Below are 5662 nucleotides of genomic sequence, written 5' to 3' on the forward strand. Positions count from 1 at the left end.
GTTATCTACAGCCAAAAGTTTGTTATCTGTAGCCAAAACCTGATAGGAAGCTAGCACAGTGCTGCAGTCAAGAGATATACAGATGTGGACAGTTCCAGAGCATTCATTCAAAAATGCTGTTCTGGGGCCGGCCCGGTGGTGCAGCGGTTAAGTTTACACACTCCGCTTCTGTGGCCTGGGGTTCCCTGGTTTGGATCCTGGGTGTGGACATGGCACTGCTTGGCAATCCATGCTGTGGCAGGCATCCCACATATAAAGTAGAGGAAGATGGGCAAGGATGTTAGCTCAGGGCCAGTCTTCCTCAGCAAAAAGAGGAGGATTGGCAGCAGATGCTAGCTCAGGGCTAATCTTCCTCAAAAAACAAAAAAACAAAAACTCTGTTCTGAACAAGGTGGGAAAGCATCCAGGCAGTTTTGGAATCTCTGAGATGTGAAAGGCATGAATAGTTTGAAAAAGGGTATTCAAAATGTAAAAAATGCAATATGCTTTACAGAACTCACAATGGTATTTTTTAGAGCCATACCTCTCAAACGCTTCTGTGCACACAAATCCTTAGGAATCTTGTTAAACTGCAGATCTGATTCCGTGGCGGTGGGGGCTGCTGAGATGCTGCATTTCTCAAACAAGCTCCTAGGGAATGCCAGTGCTGATCCACAGACCACTCTTTGAGTAGCAAGATGGTGGATAACCTTGTATAATTTTGTTTGTATTTCCAATTTACAGTTAGGAAAAAACCCCAGCCTCATGCTATAGCTTTTATAATACAAACTACAGAAGTGAAGCTGACAAACTGTTGACAGGAAGGGTCATGGGCGCCCACAAGACAGAGTAGGTTCTCTGGGGAGGGGTCTCTGGTTGGTCGCGTGTGTGACACATTTGCTAGTGGTGTTTCATGGCGCTCACATGGAGTTGTGTCCCCCTGGGGTGTGTCTGGAGTATAGCGTTGGTATTTTATTTAATATTTGATATAGTTGCTAAAATATACAACCAAAAAGGGATGGGAATGGGTGGGCAGGGGGCCATGGAGAACTCAGTCACTCCTCCATTGGTGGACTTCTGGGTTGTTCCTATGAAACCCAGTGTAGGTGTACAACAACAAGAATTGGCTTCTTCCTGTACGATTTATTTCCATAATGTCTTAATTTTGTATAATCTGTTACTTTTGTGGTCAGAGAAAAAGGAATAAAAACCAGGGGCCTGGGTGCGGAGTGGGAGGATCAAAAGGATGAGTTTCCTTAATTTATAAAGAGTCCTTGCAACTCATTAAGGAAAAAAGATAACCCACAGGCCAGCCCTGTGGCCAAGTGGTGAAGTTCACGTGCTCTGCTTCAGCTGCCTAGGGTTTCGCGGGTTCAGTCAGATCCTGGGCGCAGACATGGCACCGCTCATCAAGCCATGCTGAGGCGGTGTCCCACATGCCACAACTAGAAAGACCCACAGCTAAAACAATACACAACTATGTACCGGGGGGCTTTGGGAGGAAGAAAGGAAAAATAAAATCTTTAAAAGAAAGAAAAGAAAAAAGATAACCCAAAAGAAAGATGACAATCATAGCATTTATGGAGCATTTAGTATGTTCCAGAAACATGGTGTTTTGCATGTATTAATTCCTTTAATCTTCACAACTACCCTCTGAGGTATGTACCATTATTATCCCCTCTTACAGATGGGGAAACTGACTCACAGAAAGGTTAAGAACTTGCTCAAAGTCACAAGCTTATAAGTGGCAGAGGTGGGATTTGAACCCCAAGCTCTCAACACTACTACTCTGCCTCCCCCCAACCAAAAAAGGAAAAGGACACGCACTGAGTAAGGAAATGTGGTAAGGAAACAGGACAAGATAGCCAATCTCACTCAACATATTGTATTTCGATGATTCTAAGATGCAAATTTTTACATTCAAACATCTCTGAAATCAGGGTGTGTCTTACAGTCAACGACATCTTAGATTCAATGAAATACAGTAGGAGAAATGCAAATTAAAACCACCTATCAGATTGGCAAAGTACAAAACACTCCAGAACATGCCGTGCTGGCAAAGTTGTGAGGAAACAGGTACTTTCAAAGGCCGTGAGAGAGAGAGATGGGCAAGGCCTTGGTGGAAGGCAGTCTGGCCTGAGCTATCAAAATGTAACACACGCACACCCTTGACCCAGCAACTCGATTCCTAGGAATTGACCCCTCGGCTCTACTGGCCCCAAGGAGCAAGACTTAAGTTCCCCGATGCACATGACAGCAGTTTGTATTACCAAGACTGAAAACGACCTCGACGGGAGGCGAGTTAGCAAATGAAGGTGCGGCCTGAGGTTGCAACGCCACACAGCTGTAACAAAGAATAAGGAAGCATGGACAAGTCAGTCTTCAAAATATAAGTGGGAAAAGGCAAGGTGCAGAAGTGTGCATATAATGCTCTACCTGTGGTCTGAAAAGTGGGGACAGGGAGGTCTCTATTCCCAGACATGGCACTTGTAAGGGTCTTGTCGAAATGATGGCCTCTGGGGAGGCAACTGAGGGCTTGGGGCGACATGAATGGGAGTAATTTCTCTTCACTTTTGACCAGGAGTTGGTAAATTTTTTCTGCAAAGGGCCAGATAGTAAATATTTTAGGCTTTGCAGGCCTCTGGTCTCCCGACTCCGCTGCTGTGTTAAAAAAGTAGCCGTAGGCAGTATGCAAATGATGGGTGTGGCCGTGCGCCAAAAAACTTTAGGACCGGCACTGAAATTTGAATTTCTTGTGTTAGAAAATATTTTTTCCCTCCAACCATTAAACAAAAAAATGCCCGTGGGGCCATAGAAACACGGCTGGGCAGGATTTGGCCCACTGGCCGCAGGCCGCTGACTTCTGCTCTAAACCCATTTGTATCATCTGACTCTTATTCTTTACCTTATGCATACATTGCCTGTCATGAAATAATGTTTAAAAGGGTAGCTTGAAATTTTTAGATTTATGAGAAGGGCACAGGGTGAAAGCTGGGGGCAGGCGCCCTACCCAGACCACCTCTAAGGAGAAGCAAGCCCAGAGGGGCATGCACGATGTTCCCAGTGGAGCTGGAAACCCATCTGTCGCCCCACGCTGCCACCTGCCCGACTCCACCGCCAGATAGCAGCACACATCCACCGAAACCAGTCACCCCTGCACCAGCTGAGAAGTCGCGGGCGGAAGGCAGCCCATACACCTGTTTTATTTTGCTCACAGTATGTTTAAAAAATGGAGCTAGCATTTAAAAATCTGGATTTCTGGCTCCTCTTTAATCGGCTGATGTGAGTAGCAGCTGCCCTTTGGGGCCTGATGTCTCCAGGGCACCTCACTCCTCAGCGGCAGCTGTTTCTCTTCCTGCTGTGTTGCTATTTTCTCATAGGGGACACATTTCTCCCTCGTCACCTGCCTCCTTACCTCCCTCCCTTCATTGAGGCTGCAGGTGGGGGTTAAAGCACGAAGGCTCTGGGTCAGATCAGGGCTCGGATTCCAGCCCTGCTACCCACCAGTTGTGTCTCCTTGGGCATGTTACATGACCTCTGTGCCTCAGTTTCCCCATCGGCAAACGGGACTAAGTGTACTCACCTCTCAGAGCTGCAGGGAGCTGTCTGCAGTCTGGCACGAGGTAAGCATTCAGTAGATATTATGAGTCAGCCTTTCTCCCTCCCCGGCCCTCATAAGCACTTGATCGTAACACCCCCATCTCACAAATGACCCCCAGTCCCAGCTATGATGAAATACACACCTCCTTCTGGTTTTGAAAAGTATTTTTGCAGCCCCTGGGATTCAGGAGCAGTGAGATCTGAGTGTGAAGCCGGGCTTTGCCTTACTAGCTGTGGGATCCTGGGCAAGTCACTTCCTCTCTGGACTTAGCCTGTTGCTGGCCCCAAAGGAACTGACACAGGTTGGTGGGGCCAGGAAAATGCCCCCTGCATGGCCTGGGAACAGGAAACCAGCCCCAAGCCTGCTCCTCTGGCCCCTCCGAAGAGTTAGGTCATCTGCCCCATCCATGGCAGCCTTCCGTACATAGCACCTTAATCTTTCTTTTGGGAACCATCCTTCCTTCCCCTCATCCTGTGGCTTGAAAAGTGTGTTGATCCCACCCCGGGAACTGCAGGTGGACATGTTTCAGCCCTGGCCAATCAGAACACTTCACCAGCACCCTCCCCGCAAGGTGATTGGTCCAGCGGTGGGCACATGACCCAATCCAGGCCAATGAGAGCCTGCCCCGAGCTCTCCTTGCAACTGCTGGGAGGGGAGATTTTGTTCTATTGGGATTGCTGAGCTGGTCCAATGTCCCAACTCAGGGAAAAACAGCTAGACGGAGAGACCAAGTGCTGATGAGTCACCTGTGCCCCAGGTCCTGTCAAACCTTAAGAAGTCAGACCCGCCTCTTAACTTCCGTTGTAAGAGCTAATAAAATTCTTTTAGCTATTAACTTTTGCTTAATGGGGCGGGTCGTGGCTGAGTGGTTAACTTCGTGCAATCCGCTTCAGGAGCCCAGGGCTTCACCAGTTCGGATCCCGGGCGCAGACATTTCACCGCTCATCGGGCCATGTTGAAGCAGTGTCCCAAGTACAACTAGAAGGACCCACAACTAAAATATACAATCATGTACTGGGGGGCGGTTTGGGGAGAAAAAAGTAGAAAAAAAAAAGATTGGCAACAGTTGTTAGCTCAGGTGCCAATCTTAAAAAAAACCAAAACCACCTTTTGCTTAAGTTATAGTTTTCTCTCAGTTAGGAGTTAATGAATTCTAATCCCCCTTCCTTTTGTGGCCCCCTCAGTCACTAATCAAGTCTAGTGGTGGACAAACTTTAAGGAAAATGAGTTTATGAGTCACATTTTAAAAACGTTTTGGGGCCGGCCCTGTGGGTGAGTGGTTAAGTTCACGAGTTCCACTTCAGCAGCCAGGGTTTTGCAGGTTCAGATCCTGCGGGCGGACATGGCACTGCTCATCAGGCCACGCTGAGGTGGCATCCCACATGCCACAACCAGAAGGACCTACAACTAGAATATACAACTATGTACGGGGGGTCTTTGGGGAGAAAAAGGAGGAGGGAAAAAAAAGATTGGCAACAGATGTTAGCCCAGGGGCAATCTTTAAAAAAATAAAAACTATTACTATTTAAAAAAGTGTTTTATCTGTGACTGCTCTAGAGTCTTATCATTTCTCTGTCCCCAACAGGCATTTTCTTATCTTTTTCCTGGCTAATATTGTAGAAACTATCTAGCCCAGACTGATTGTAAAGTCTGTAGTCTTCAGTACTGAATCTGTGCCTGACACATAAGAAGTGCCTTATAATTATTTGTCAACGAATAAATGAACAAGATACTTATTATTTATCCAAAATGTTCAGTGTCTCCCCACTTGTCTCAGCCTGTGAGGCTCCATAACAATTCTCTGTTTTTCCAACCTCATTTTCCACTTTCCCCTTGTTCACTCCAGTCTAGCCAGTCTCTTAAACCCCCAAGCCTGTTCCTGCCTCAGGACCTTTGCACTTGCTGTCCAGTCATGCAGTTTCTTCCCCCAGTTCCTTCCCCAGCTAGCTCCATCTTCTCCTCCAGGTCTCAGCTGGACTGTCACCTCCTCAGAGAGGCCCTCCCCAATGACCACCCTGCCAAAGCAGACCCGCTTTTCCCATGTGGTTCCATGCTATTTGATTTTCTTCACAAATCACCATC

This window comes from Equus asinus, chromosome 15 (assembly GCF_041296235.1).
Source record: "Equus asinus isolate D_3611 breed Donkey chromosome 15, EquAss-T2T_v2, whole genome shotgun sequence".
NCBI classification, from domain to species: domain Eukaryota; kingdom Metazoa; phylum Chordata; class Mammalia; order Perissodactyla; family Equidae; genus Equus; species Equus asinus.